The sequence below is a fragment of the Hyaena hyaena genome, unplaced genomic scaffold, assembly GCF_003009895.1.
Source record: "Hyaena hyaena isolate Hyena2069 unplaced genomic scaffold, ASM300989v1 scaffold_26, whole genome shotgun sequence".
NCBI classification, from domain to species: domain Eukaryota; kingdom Metazoa; phylum Chordata; class Mammalia; order Carnivora; family Hyaenidae; genus Hyaena; species Hyaena hyaena.
This window is the reverse complement of record NW_024080658.1, coordinates 5,452,338-5,468,121: the sequence shown is the minus strand read 5'-3', so window position 1 is coordinate 5,468,121 and position 15,784 is coordinate 5,452,338. Positions and strand designations below refer to the sequence as shown.

General features: G+C 37.7%; 1 protein-coding gene across 1 annotated transcript in view; it reads right to left on the bottom strand.

Annotated features, from left to right (window-relative positions):
• The window catches only part of TRPS1 (transcriptional repressor GATA binding 1), a 253,018-nt gene extending 238,153 nt beyond the window's left edge, over positions 1 to 14,865 (bottom strand). Inside the window, exon 1 of the mRNA XM_039227228.1 lies at positions 14,771 to 14,865. The gene's annotated coding sequence lies outside the window, so the exon portion shown is untranslated. The remainder of the gene's footprint in view (positions 1 to 14,770) is intronic.
• Positions 14,866 to 15,784: the final 919 nt, after the last annotated feature.

Genomic DNA, 15,784 nt, shown 5'->3' with positions numbered 1-15,784 from the left:
GGTCCAACATTTTTCTACACGGCATTCACTACAGTTTTTACAACACAAATGGATATGAGAGTGGCATCGGAGGTTATAAACCATAAATTTCACTGATGAGGGGGCACTAGCCTTTAGATTATATAACTATGAGAAGGGAAAGGTAAGAAGAAACAGCGAATTTGTTGTCTAAGATGAAAGAGAATTTTTCCTGTTTTTCCAATGCAATGGAGTAAATGATTAAAATTAACTTCACTATAACCAACAAAGAACTGTTAATTGCATTCATATTATACAGCAGGGTCATGGATAAAAATGGAACTTGAAAGAAATTCTACATGAAAAATAAAGTCATTACATTTATATTTTAAAATATTTCATTCTTACTATATTAAAGCTGAAATGTATCATTAAAAAGACAGAATTAATAACAAAAGTATTTAACATAAATGAGGTTTGTTATTATTCTCTTGTTAATTTGTTTTGATAAATGCTGAGGAGTTTATTAAAATACCACGAATGCTTTCTCAACCATGTTTTAATACCTAATTGCGCATTTCAGGCCTAATCTCACAGATGCTGTCTATAGTTTTCAACCTGCCAAGAGGCTTATGGCTGCTATGAATAAAGAAAAGTCCAGTTTTGTGGAAGATAAAAAGTCTTTAATTCAAATGGACAGTTTTTATTTTTAAAGGTGGTATCAAACTAGATAGATGTTGGGAGGTATTTTAAGCTACACGGAGAAGAGTAATACAAACTACTCCTCATCAATGACCATTTTAGAACTAATTCTTTACCAACCGAATTTTATATACATGAATCTAAAGAGGCTTCTATTGTTCAAGTGTCTGAAAGAAATATTAAGCCTGGATTTTTCTACAGTAACTTTTAACTTTCAGGATAATTTCTAGATTAAACATTTGATTCCCATATCCTCATAAGGTACTGATAAAGTAATAATATGAAGGTACCAACTGATTTATTACAAGATCAATTCCCTACTGCATATGAATAAATGATATTCTAATTTGAGTCTCAAATCCAGTTACAAAAGGAAAAATGAAAAGTAGTGAATTTCAAGTATTAGGCAGTCTTTCTCAACAAATCTCAAACCTGTCGAGCGCTTTATGTATAAATAAAGACAGTGACCAGACACCGGTTCTAAGCTCAGTCCTTTATGTAAGTAGCTATGTGATCATGGGAAATTCACTTAACTTAATCCTTCATTTTCTCCTTTGTAAAATAAGATACTTCTGCTAAAATGGATAGTAGCTCACATCCCTCCTATCACTCAAAATAAAATATGATCCTGTGATCACTCTGAATACTACCTGTATTAAAGAAAAACAAAGAAACAAAATTTGAACTTGAGTCATAGATTTCAGAGGGACCATTCAAGGGAAGTTCGGTCATTAAGAAAGGTTTCTCTAGCCAGCTTCTACTTTTCCTCAACAAAAAGGTGTTAAAAGACTCTCAAGCCTAAATCCACACTTCCATGTGTACATGGGAAACAGAACACTGAATATTCTTGCACACATGAAGAAATATGCCCATGAGCAGAGGAGATGGGGAACAGGTCTCAGGGTATAAGCACAGAACTAAGAGAATTCTCACACAGACTATGCAGTTCACACTACATCTAATCTCAGATAGGTGATTAAATGTATTCTTCTGTTCATTTTCCTTTGTAAATGGCTTTATTGGTGTAACCTAAAGAAATATAAATGCACATATTATTGGGCTCAGAAAATCTGCTCATATTTTTACATGATCATGTTCTGTCAAAATAAAAGTTGACCAATCATTTCTACCAAGGGATTTACCCAAATAAACACCATTTTCTCCTACATTAGGAAAAGAAGAAATGATCCATGGAATTTTTTAATTCTTTACCAGTATCGAGGCTTCGAATTAAATCCCAAAACACCATCCCAGTTCTTCCTTTTTATTACCAATAGGTAACTTTTTAAAAATTATTTTTTCAAAATAACACTTTAAACATGACTTGAAATCATCACATCAGCTGAATTCCACAACATGGTCTTGATTACACTGGACCAAAAGTTTTGGCAAAAGGTTCAGCTGCTATCAGAGGAACCAAATAAAGAGGTGGTTGGCTGAAATGTCTACATATCTACCAGCAGAGACACCAAAATACTAGGAAATACACTCCACTACGAGTGGAAATAATGTGCTCTCTCAGAGTCGATTCCACTTCGAGAGAAGAGTGTGAGTGATGTATTAGGGATACTATCTATTTCTTTGGGGTCCGATGCATTCGTTCCAAACGAAAATATTTTAAAATAGTCTTTAAGACGCATGTGCATAGCTCTTGTTTCTTCATAGTAGCAGCCTTATTTGTTTTCCACACAACCATAATTTAAGGCTGCCAATCATTTTAAGCAAACAGCTTGCAAAAAAAATAAAATAAAATACAGGCAAAGCCAGAGAAAATCTTCTTTGTACTAAAACATCTTTTGCATTAAAATCTGTTAGGTTAAAGTCTCCACTATTTAAACAAAGTTCATTTTAACCCTGTGCATTGACAGTATTTGGTGTTCTCATATTCATGTTAGAGAACTCCACAAGACTATCTTAAATTAATTTCAAAGCTTGTTAAAATACTTTTCCGTTTTCCTTCAAACAAAATTTTAGACACAAACTGCCTAAAACACAATTGAGAAAAAAACTAAATGTCATGTTATTTTACACCATTCATAATATTTTCAATTAACCCCAAAAAATAAATATATGATTTTTAAATATAATTGTTTTTTAAGTAAAAATGAAAGTGTGCAAATAACATCAGACAGGATTTTTCTGTAGTGACTGCTCAGCAATGACCACAGTATCTTATCATACTGAAAGGTGTGGCAGAGACGCTGTTCTCTCAATTTCTGATGCACCAAAATGAGTTTCTGAAAAGAATATAAAAGGAAAAAAAAATATACAAAATAAAGGCAAAATTAATTTGCATTTAGTGAGAAATAACGAGGGCTCTGTAATAACAAAACCCTAAAAAGATGAAGTTTTTCCTCTCCTTTCTGAAAAGCTTAAAAAAAACTAAACTAAATATTTCAAAATCAATGGACTTCAAGCAATCCAAGAGAATTTGGAAAACATTTCTCTAAAAACCAATCCAGAACACAGGATGTCAATTTGGAAATAATGGAAGCGTATTTCGCTTTAAAATTCGAAAACTTTTCAAAGACAAAAATTCAAGTTAACATCCCAGTGATTAACTCAGGGACTGCTTAGCCAAGAACAACTTTCGGCACTTAAAACATAAAACTGTCAGTTTCCTCTGCTTGGAGACAAAACATACAAAAAGCAAACATTCACTGCTATATTTTCCTAGACATGAAAGACGGAACTAACTTTTATAAAAGGTAATCACTCTAAATATTTCTACCTATTATTGTATTTATGCCATAGCTCCTAAAAATCCATCACACAGTCCAAACCTCAGAACCATCATTAGTAGATGGCTACTATTCTAGTGCACTGCTCCCTAAATCTTGATGGAAACACAATCATGTATTGAACTGCACTAGAGCTCAATGCACAAATCGTAAAGCAGCCTGTGTTTGATGTCACTGAATAGAAGCTACTATAAACAAGTAAAACTCTTTACTAAAAATCTCAAAGGTCTGATAACATGATACTTGGCAATGTATTTCTTGCAAATCTAAAGCATACTGATGGTAAGAATAATTTAAGTACTCTCTTCCCTGAACCAAGACACATGTATTTCAAACATTATCTGTGATCAAATGGTCAAATTTGTATTTATATTTAGATACACAGTACTCCAGTAAACCTGGAGTTTGGGGGAGGCACTGAGTAACACTGTCTTCACCTATTTGCCAGAAATATGTCACAGTTGGTGCTTATAATCATTTCAAAATTATACCACTTTATTTAATTTCATTCAATGCATTTCCTCATAGAAATGGAATGGCAAGGGCCTGTTTAATAGCAAACAGCAAAATAATATTATTGTTTTATAGTACACAAGTTTGTCCTCTTATACCGGCCTGAATATACATATTATAAAGAAATGTAGGTAAAAACCCTATAGCTGGCACATTTTTCCACTGAAAGGAAAAACCTCTATTTGCTCTTAAATTGAAATATTAGATGCCAAAAAGGAAAAAAAATAAGTAAAAACGGTAATAAAGCATAGCAGAAAAATCCAGAGGAAGCATGCTTGCTCTCAGCATAATTTTCTTTAGCATCCTGAAATGAACGACATCACGCTGCCCATGATCTCTGCTTACTCCTCTGAAAACCATCCAGAGGATTTTCAAAAAGGAAAAATTCTAGTAGTGCTTTCAAATGCCAAATTAACTTACAGGACTTCCAGTCCTGAAGGAAAACAGCACAGTAGCGCACCAGAAACTAGAGAATGCTTTATGTCACGCAAAGCCGGAACTGATGAGTGTGACCCCAATGGAGTTTATCTAAAATTCCCAAGTACCACAGGCAGAGGTCAAAGTCTCCTATGTCAAAAATACATAAATAAATAAAGTCACATCTTGCAATAGTTCCTTACTTATGTTATAATGGATTGTACAGTATCCAAGTTTCCCTTCTGTTCAGATTTATATATATATATATATATACGCATATATATATATTTATATCATTTTAAATAGCAACTGAACATGACACAAACAAAAAGAAGGAAACCCTACTTACACTAATATCTACCCCCTATTTTTCCATTTCTACTCATTACTGGTCTCATTTTAAAATGTTTATTATTGCCAATGATACATCAAATTATTCAGGGAGTGTGAAGACCATGGACGCACGTACATAACCTGAACATTAACAATGATGCACTGAATTCTTCTGGGAGTAAAAATACATAAGTACACACAAATATGTGTAACACTAAAGAGTTAAATGTCTGACAAAGGGAACACGCAAGACCATGTACATATATTTATACATAAAATGTGTGCATTATGATTTTTACTGTCAGCCATAAATCTTACAAGTGACAGTTTTCTTAAAGTTTATCAAAGACAATAAAAAAGGAAAATGTAAATAATTAGGACACTCTTTCAACAACACACACTGCCTTAAGAACGGGACATTTAAAAGTAGAATAAACAGTAATGGGATAGAAAGTTAAATAAACAGTTCACAGTAACTGAGCTTTAGATGACAGTGAGTTTCTTATAGTAATTTACCACATCTTACGTTCAATGAATGTAATACAAATTTGTTCTAAATGCAAAGGAGAAACAACTGTTAGGATCTGTTTATAAGTCACAGAAAATGATGTTTCATATTACTCCTTACTTGGATGTAATGCTTACACTGGCCACTTGTGTTCTAAAACTTACCTAAGTTTGCAGAATGGAGGTGAAAAATTTGCAATCTTTAAAAAGAGCATACTTCCAATAATAAGTTAAATATGGTATTAAATATAATCACTTGTTTTTCTAATTCATAATTACATCGATTTATTAGCATAAAAATTTGGCTGCCAGATACAGTAAATACTCAATTTTAAAAGACCTCAGAGGTGTATCCAGTAAGTGTTGATAAAGAATTATTAATCATTCAACAATTGGGCTAACACGGACTGAGAAAAATTAGTAACATGGGCCTTGATTAAACTGAAAATATATATATTAATACATAAATATATATATTAATACATACATACATATATATAATATATATATAAATATATATTAATACATATATATATATGGCCAGTCTTAATTCATCAGTTGAATGGTATTTTTAAAAATTAAAGTGAGATTCCCTTTCAAAAAACTTTAATGGCATCATAAAGTAAAGCTGAAACAAAACCCAAAATCTCTTTGGGGAACTTTTATATATTCTGAACTACTTAATAGTATGGAGAGAATAATAGGCTGATGTAAGTACTTTTATCTTTCCAAGCTAAAGATGATGCCTGGTTAATGACATCACAGAGAAGTCACAAGCAGAAGTTGATTTTTAATTTGTTTTGCCAATCCTGCTCTCATTTCAGAACCAAAATTATAATTAAATTAACCTTCAACTAGGTGTTGAGATGCATCAGGTAATTAAAATGAATATTACAAAGGCTAAAATCATGTAAATAAATGTGATATGTTAAAATTCCATTCAGTGTCTGTAAGGCAAAACATTCTGTACGAGTGAGAATACAGATATGTGCACATACATGTACGCACGAAGTTCAGATGAAGCCACAGATTCACAGGTTGCACTTGTGCACACCTCAGAGAAAAATAAAGCTAAAGCTAGATCAGTAATGCCTGACCCCTTTGCACATGAGGTGCATTACAAAATAGAGAAAATAGATTCCACAAACTAACTTCTGCCCTATATATTTACACTATTTATAGATGTTCCTGATCATAGACATAATATATGTTTCTATAAGGAAAAATCACAATAGTGTTTCATGAGAATTCACCGAAAGCCATGTCCTAGACTCTAATCAAGAAGCACATGCTATATGAGAAGTATCTGTTGATGGGCAAGTTTCATAAATTCTACCCAAGTTCTACAAGCAAAAAAGCTCTGAGGCTTTGAAATATTTTTCATATTTTTTTCTACAGCTAAAATATATTTAGTGTCAAAATAGCAGTTGTGATGAATCTATCAACCTATACTAGGTTTATTCTTGATTATTATAATACTCAATTTAATACTATAATATTAATGTCTTTTAAATCTTGGTACATATATATTAGCTACTATGAGTACATTTATTATTCTTCATAACACTATACTACTTATTATCATGAATACAAAGTAATTAACAGATAAAGCAATTATAAACACAAATAGGAGAACCATGCTCCCCTTAATTAAAGGAAAAAAGAAACAAAATGAACTATGGACACTTGTATATTTCCTTCTAACACTACTATAGAAGGCTTAAATAGCTGACAATGAGTCACTTCTTATTCAAATGTTAAATAAACTGAATATATGTTAGCTTCTGACTTAGAAGTTTTTGGAACATTTTCCAGAGCCTATTTTGACTGTGTCAATTACCTAGATACCAAAGTTGTTGTATTGTGTTGCTTGATGAAATAGGACATATAGCAACCCTAAAAACCAGTATTACAAGCCTGGCAAATAGCATCACATTTGGGTGACGCACAGAATCCATCACCCTAGGGGAAAAAAGCACTGGGTCACAGTACGGAGTCTTTACATGTTCCATATTATTTCTACATAACGTTTTGGGACATAAGTGTAAACTGTAAAGTGCCATCCCATAGAAAGATATATTCAGAAACATCACTGTCACTTAACTGCTCCTCTCAGCAGAAATGGGACTTCTAAAAATTTTTTCTTCAGAAGCATTTCTTAAGAATACACTGGAAGGTGGATTTTGACTTACAGTTTTTCGTCATTTTTAAAATTTCCTAGTACATTCAGAGTAGATAGAAGTGTGATAATGATGGCTTCATTATGGTTAGACTCCATACCCATCTCAAACTTCCAGACTTTATAAAGTAGGTCATGTGTCTCCTTAAAAGATTCATGTTTAAAGGGCAGAGTTAATGGTTTCACATATTAGAATCCACCATCAAGGTGTATCCATGTATTATCCGTCCATGTACATTACACACATAAAACACACCCATTACAGCATGCACACATACTCGCGATAATTTAAACACAGTATAGCTATCACGTATACTTGCATGGATGCAAGCACTTGCAGGCATTTACAATGCTAGATTTCCTCTCCCATTAGAGGTATCCTATTAATAACTACCAAAAAATTACATAAATCAAAATATGTTACCTTAGTTCAAACAATACAGTAGTTGATTATACAAAAGAAAGTGCCATCCTTGATCGCTCAGGATCCAGATAGTGGTGGATTCTTGGGAGCAGAAGTGGTGCGGAATGGTTTGAGGCAAAACTGAAACATATTGTTTAAGTAAACCTTAAGGGGAGGGGATCATATGCGCAATTGATAGATTTTTTTTGTATCATCTCCCACAAAGCCTCTCCAACCCCTCCCCACCACTGAACAGTAAACAAACTGCTGGTATCAAAGCACTGCTGCTCCAAACACCACCCTCTGCCTCTTTCCCTCTTGCTACACTTTATTACTGTTCACTCAGTTTTGAAGTAATAAACCAACATTCATTAAATAAAAATGTAATGACAGAGAAACCAATAACTTTAAATTTATGTTTGAAAACTCTGTGAAACATAAAATAACGTAAGACTTAATCTGAGACATTCTCTCCATGCTGATACGAACAAATTCTAGCTTAAGTTCCTAAGGTTTTCCCTGACAAATTCGTAAGGAAAGAAGTAGTTACCAGAGAAACAATGTCCCTGATGTGAACGAAAGTCTTAGCTCTCACAAGAAAAACTGAGAAAGACATAAGGTAAGTCAAAACTGTCAAATGTCTATGCGGAGAACACTTCAACTTCTCTGAATATGAGGAATGCTTTTTAAACTGTAAAAGCCTGAAAAGACGTTTTAAGGTATCCGCGTGATAACCGAAGTTCAGTATCTATTATTTTTAAAATGTGCTGTGTGTAACAGTAACAACAACTCTCAAACACAAAAACTCTCAAAACAAATTTGGGTTAAAAGCTAAGTCCAAGACAAGTAACCATAAGATTTTAAATCTTACGAATGAACGATTCACACCAGAAGTGTCGATACTCTGTGCTGGCCCACCAAATGGGGCAGAGGGCCCCACTTCTGGGTGGAGTGTCTTTCCCCAAGGAAGGAAAAATTGGCACAAATCTTTTTGCCCTCCGAAAAGATTTTCCTACTTGCCAGCTTCTGAAGTTGCCGTGATGTCAATCAACATCACCGAGATGCCTCTTAACTGGACAAAGTTCTGTTTGCCTGTGTAAGATCAGGAAGAGAGAAAAGGACTATCTTTAAAAAGGGGGGGGGGGCGAGGGGGGACTAAAAACACTATGTGATAAATAGGGTTAAAAAATTATCGTCTAAAATTATGAGAATAAAAGAACCACCTGAAGAAACAAACTGAACCTTAAAATTAACGCTTTCAATCTAAAAATACATTTTTGTAAAGTTTCATCTATTTTCCTTCCTCCGCACATAAAAATGATTAATGTCACAATTAAACTTCCACATTTCAGGCTCTTGCTAACAGGTGTAGCATTCTTTATATAAACACATCCATTGACCTGTCGCCATTGATAATCTTAGTTAATTCATCTCGATTGAAACAAAAACAAATGTTTTTTTTTTCTTCCAAATAAGAAAGAAATAACGCAACACAAATATCCACTCTCCCCAAAACCCAAAAACTGTTTAAGTTACGGTAACCTGAAATGCACCAGCCATCACAGAGAGCAATTGGAGAAATCCAGCAGTACTCAGCAGGAAAGATTTTTAATAACAGATTGAAAAACAAGAATAAAAATAACTACATCAACAGAGCCTTTCTTCCTCAGGCCACAAGCCCGTTCTTACTTGAACTTTTTTTTTTTTTTTAAAAAAATGGCATTTTGGCCACTAAAACCAATCCAGAACATTATTAAAAGTTAAAAGCTACCAATTACTTCTGTCTGTTCTTTTAAAGCAAAGTTTGGCATTACGTCAGTTGGTTTAAAGAAAACAAGAAAGAGAGAAAGAGTAGGAGAGAAAGTTTCCTGCTTGTATAAACTAAACCACCAGGGAAGGTGTCTAGCCACTTGTAAAGTATTTACTGCAGGTTTTTAAAGAGCTAGAAACGTTTTAAAAACTGAAAGTTTTCTTTCTTATTTTTAATGAAACATGCTTAGGAACAAAAGGCGTACCCTTAATATCTTTTGGGGGGTATTTCGATATTATTTGTATTTTAATTATAGCTTTGAATCAAAAAATGATTCCCAATGATGCTTCAAATTTGAAATGCATAATTTCATCTTTGCTTTTGCTACTTGGAAAAAAAACGGGGTGTGGGGGAGAGTGACATAAAGTAGGCATTGCTACTATTATAGCTGCTAAGCTACAGCAACAAGTCAGGCTTCTTCCTGAACTCTTAACAATTCAAATAATTTTCATCCATAGATCCTTCCCCAAATTCAGCAAAGAGGTCTCTCTAAGCCCAAAAGATCTCTTTCTAAACTAAATCCAGTTCTAAATTATTATACCCATCAGAGAACCAAACCAAAAACCAATGGATTCGGTTCCCAGTGATCTGAAAAGCACAGTAATACGACAGCCCTAGAGGTGACCATAAGAGTAGCATTAAAGACATTATTAATAAAGGTCATATATAATTAATATAATATCCTATACAAATAAACAAACCGCCTAAGACCCACCAACAGTTGAGGATAAAATTAAAAGTGGTTTCTCCTTCCCTCTGCAGCACTGTTTGCTACTGAACAGTACGATAAAACAACAGTTGGCATTTTAGCATATTTACTTTAATCCACTGGTTAAAGTTTGTAGGAGATAAATAATTTTGATGATTACAAAAAAAAAAAAAAAACTCTGCTTAATTTTTTTCAACGGGAATCACCGCGAAGTGCACTCGCCTTCTCTACACATGACAATTACAAGGAACATCAGAGAATTAGATGTGATTTCTACTTGGCAAGGGCTATAAGTTTCTTCATATTTCACCTACGGGGGACCGTGCAATTCCATAAATTGTAAACCTATTATCGTAAGAAAGAATTCATTACTTTCTGTATGATGATATCAAAAGACAGTGTTATCACATAAAGTAAAACCAAGTCTAGATACGCTGTCATTAATTTCCCCAAATTTCATTAAATAATAAATAAAATAGATACATGAGTAAACAAGACTCAGACTTAGTTATCAATGGTATTAGTACTAATAGCCAGCAAAACGGGAACAGAAAGAAGCCTGTTACCTGAAAGCTCGACCAAGGATGAACAACAGACATCAAGTCCCTAAGACTTGACTGTTTTTATCAAATTGATTGTAACTTGTGAGCTGAGATATTTGGGACAGAACTGTCTCAGTTTATAGTTTTCTGTGCCTGCCAAAAACAGATGCAGACTACCACACTAGCTGTCCTGCGGAAACTAAATTAAGCAAAGGCAAATACCAAGTGGAAAGTTGTCAGTCTGTTGAATGAATGGCTTCATTTTACACACCAGAGAATATCTTAATAAGAATATGTTTTAATGTGCACCAGTCATTTTATTTTAAGTGCATCACTTATTTCAGAAATAACAATCTCCCCTTTAAATCAGTTATAAACACCTGCCCATAACGTTCTTAAAGTCTATTTTTGTTTTATACACAATAGCATAGTGTTATTACATTATTATGTGCTACCAAAAGGGGTAGTGAACTAAAAATATTTTTCTATGTTATATGCATTATTTAAAAAAACATTTAAAGGCCAGTTATCAATATTTGTGCTAATTCAAAGTAAAAAAAAAATCTAGCTCAAAAACAATTTTCCATAAGTCTTTCTAAAAATTTCCATAATGCTTACTTACTTCCACAAAGAAGGTAAGAAAAGAGTTTACTAAAACTTACACCCTTTGGAATATCTTTATAGGAATGTGCAGATTATTAACTGCAAACTGTGATCTTTCTTTCTTTCTGTCTGTCTCTAAACACACACACACACACACACACACGCACACACACACACACCCCAAATAATAATACCAGTAATAGAAACATCACTGAAATACTAAGATCTTAAAAGCAGCTTTACCACAGCATTCATGTCTCTGTTTTCAAGTTTCTCCTTATGAATGAAGACTCCCTTATGTGTATTATAGGAGACCTAAACTCTGGAAATCAGAGTAAACACAGGAGTATGGGCTTAAAAGAAAACTAAAAATAATACTAAAAATGTCAAAGAGGCATGTGTAACTCACTTACGATTAGCACTCTATTATGCATTCTAACCTATTTTCAAGCAAAAATTTTATTAAATCATTTAGAATATTAATCATCAGAATGCTGCGCTCTAAAATCAACTCAGACCTCACAACTATTATGACACTTTTCTCCTTAGTTTTAATGTTACCTTTCACAGACAAAGGACAACATCTAAACAGCAGCAGACCCTTGCAGCGTCTAGAATTCAAAGGAGTGACAAACTTTCTTGTAAGGAACTTGCTATGTTCCACCATTTATTTGCAGAGTGTCAGACTCAGTTGTTATGTGTGGGAAAGTATTCTACACACATACATCCTAACATATAATAGATACATTGGGAAGCCGTACACCTAGTCACCCCATGGTAAATAATACTTTGCCAACAGAGTATTAATGAAGCTTCGGAAGGCCTCCCATTTAGAGAAATCAAGTCATGATGTGGCATTAAAGCTTGATCTCCCCGTCAGAAGTTTTATTTTCACATTGTTCATGTTAAAAAATAATCGTCAAACTTTAGCACGTTCGTGGCCCAGTATATTTAACCGAATCTAGAGATGTTTTCATCCAGGGGTATAGCTTTAAAAGGAAGTTATGAAATTGGAGAAGAGATAAGCTCTAAGAACAATACGTTTGACTTGTTAAGATTAAGCATGTCATTAATAAACTTTCCCTTAAAGGTAAAAAAAAAAAAAAATCCTCCAAAGTTGGTATCATTTCCAGACTGTCCTGTCAGCATCATAACTTACAGGAAACGCTTCATCTTCCCATACAAACCCTGTATTTATTCACAGCCCTGGCATACTTGGGGAAAGCAAAAAAAAAAAAAAAGCCCACACCATTTTAGAGCTACTTTGCTTTTTTACATTAAGCGGTGGAATATCTGAGAAAGCGTTCTAAGCAAATGAGCAGCATGTAAGAAACTTCACAGCAGTGAGCTCAGAAACTTTCATTCTCATTTTGTCCACGTCAAGAACTGGCCGCCCGCATTACTTTCCTTTGCTGCCCCTTGCATTTTCAACTCTGGCAGGCTTTTCTAAATGATCAACTTTTCCTAAAACCAGCAGGAAAGTAACATGATGCCAGCAAGATCCATAGGTTTTAACTTAAGAGCTGGTGGACTTTGAAGTAGTGGTTAGAAGGTTCCTATTTTATTTTTGCTTTGAACAACCAAATTTTAGCCAACTACCAGGCCTAGAGTGATCACTTCTTTGTAATTCTGTCTCCAGCTCTATCAGTATGTTCCCTCTGTGCTTATTTTTCCTCTCAGACCCTTCCCTGTTCACCTGGTCCATTTACAAAAGTTCGGTGAATCTACAAAAGTTCAGTGGATCAGCCCAACTTCTCTGCGATTTAACTTCTCCGCTAAGCTTCTCACTTCACTTACCTCACTTAAAACTCTAGCCGTGATTGTCCAAAATAGGATAAGGATGAACATTCTATCACAATTTTGATTCATCAATTAAGATCCATCGCTCTTACTCAAAAACTTTCATAGTATCAATTCTGAGGCCTAAAAAGATATGAGGAAGTAAAGCAAGACCTAAAATTTAATCAGCCCAAGATTCCCTCTGAAGCCCACCAGTCCTCGCCTTCTAACTTAAATTGCTTTAGAGTCTCAGGGCCATAAAACAGTTACTGACCTCCCTGGGGAAAGAGGGAAACACCACCATCTCACACAGGTACTAACAAAACAGCTTTCCCAGCCACAAAAACAGCTTTGCACTTCAAACAGCTCCCACCTCCGCCTCACCCTCAAATTATTCATGGGGTCCTATAATCCTGGAGTTATTTGAAGGGACAGCGGTATTTGCCTTGGCCTTTCAAAGATGCGTTTCTCTGGAACCCAAACAGGAACTAGACAGAAGGCGAAGCGCCCGTCCGCCTGGATGTCCCACCGCTGTCAGGCACTTAATCACCGTCCAGTGTCCGCTGACCCGCGACACATGGCGCATCATCCGCACCGCAGAGGAAGTCTGCCCCTTCCTCAGCCCCTACGGGAGCGCCCGGGCTTCAAGGCCCTGCCACATGGCACCGACAGGGCGCAGACCCCTCGGCCGAGCTGCCCCGAGCCGCGCAGAGGCGGGTGCATCAGGGGATGCGACACCCGCCTTCCCCAGCCCAGCTGGGCCTTTAAGGCAAAAAGTTTGAAGCCTGGCTTTGCAAACTCTTCAAAGCCAACGCCAGTCCCGTGCTGGTTTCCCACTCTGGGGACCACCCGAAGGCCCCTCTCGGAGGACCTCCCGACCCTCCCAAGTGGGCCCAACTTACTACTCTGCATGCTGGTGCCTAGTCTGCTCCCCGCTTGTCAGGAGCCCCAGAAAACTTGCGGCGGCGGCGGCGGCGGCGGCGGCGGCGGCGGCCCCTCGGGTCCAGCCACCTCCAGCTCCTCCGCTGCGCCCGGTAGGAGAGAATTAAAATCAGCCAGAAAGAGACAGCGAGGGGGAGTGGGGCTGCGAAGGGGGAGGGGGCACCGGCCTGAAACTTCTTTTTTTGGCAAATGGGGATTTGTTTTTCCTCCTCCCTGGCGGCTGAACTTGACCCTCCTGACTCCAGGGGCTACTGTAGTTTGAAGTCGCTCGTTTCTAAGACTCAGTTGTTTCAGACCCACCAAAAGGAGGAGAGGAAGGGGGGGAAAGAGAGCAGAAGGGAAGAAAGAAAGAAAGAAATCACACGCGCAAAAAGGAAGAAAGAAAATGCATGTGAAACCCGAGAAGCCTGCGCTTGGCTTTCTGCACACTCTCCCTCTGCTTTTTTTTTTTTTTTTTTTTTTTCTCAAAGAAAGTCACTTTTAATTCCCAGGGCTCCCCGCTCGCGATCGCCCACATTTTGCGCACACACGCGCGGACGCAGCACTCGCGTCGCGGCGACCCGGGCCCGGCCGAGGGGCGCCCGCGCCCCCCGCCGCCCCCGGCCCCGTGGCCCGCCCGGGCCCCTCCTTACCTGTTGATTAATCGTCAAGAACACCCTCGGCAGCCCGAAAGATGGTGGCGCGGCGGCCAGAGCCATGAACCGTCTTCTGTTGTTTGCAGAGTTGATCTTGGATTATTGGGGGGGAGGGGGGGAGAAAAAGGTCTTTCCTGCCTCCCCCCCTTTCCCTTCCCTCCCCCCCTTTATAAAAAAAAAAAAAGAGAGAGAGAAACAGGGAGAGAGAGAAAGAGAAAGGAAATAGAGCAAGGATGTGCCCGGTGCCGGGTGAGAGAGGGGAGGGGGGTGTTGTTTTTTGTTTAAAAAAAAAAAAAAATAGGAAGGCGAGAGAGCGATCGAGAGGACGCGGGGTCTGGAGAAACGAGCAGCACCAGAAAGAGGACGCTTGAGATTGCAGTGAGATCGGGTCTTTATCAGAAATGTTATCGCTTGTCAGGACCTCAGTCTCCGCGCATTACGTCAGTTTCAAGACACCAACACTATTAATATCAAAGGAGCCTTCGCGGAGGAAAGCGCCACCCCAGACCGAGCTCCCTTAAAGAGACAGCGCGCGTCCCCGCGCCGCCGCCGCCGCCGCCGCCGCCGCCGCCGCCGCCGCCCCGCCCGGCTCCGAGCACCCGCCGCCGCCGCCGCCGCCGCCGCCGCCGCCGCCCGCCGGGACCGGCCCCGGCCGCGGCCAGCCGGCTGCGCGAGAACTTCGCCCGAGTCGGAGCGCCGCGAATGAGAGCTGCGCGGTGCCTGGACGCGGCTACCTTCCCGCCCCGCCTCTCCCCCCTCCTCCTCCCCCACCCCCTCGTGTGAACGTGCGGGCTGGAAACCGAGGAAAGAACCGAAAGCTTTAGGAATAATGTGATAAAGACGAGGACCTACCTTGGGGGGTGGGGGTGGGGGGGCAGGTGGGGGCGGGTGTGTGGCGGCCAAACCGATGGTACCGGAACCCCTGGAGATGCTATCATGAGCAATCGAAAGAACTCTAAAAGTGCTTTTACCTTTCGGATGTTACTTTCCCTTCTCCCTCCCAATTAAACG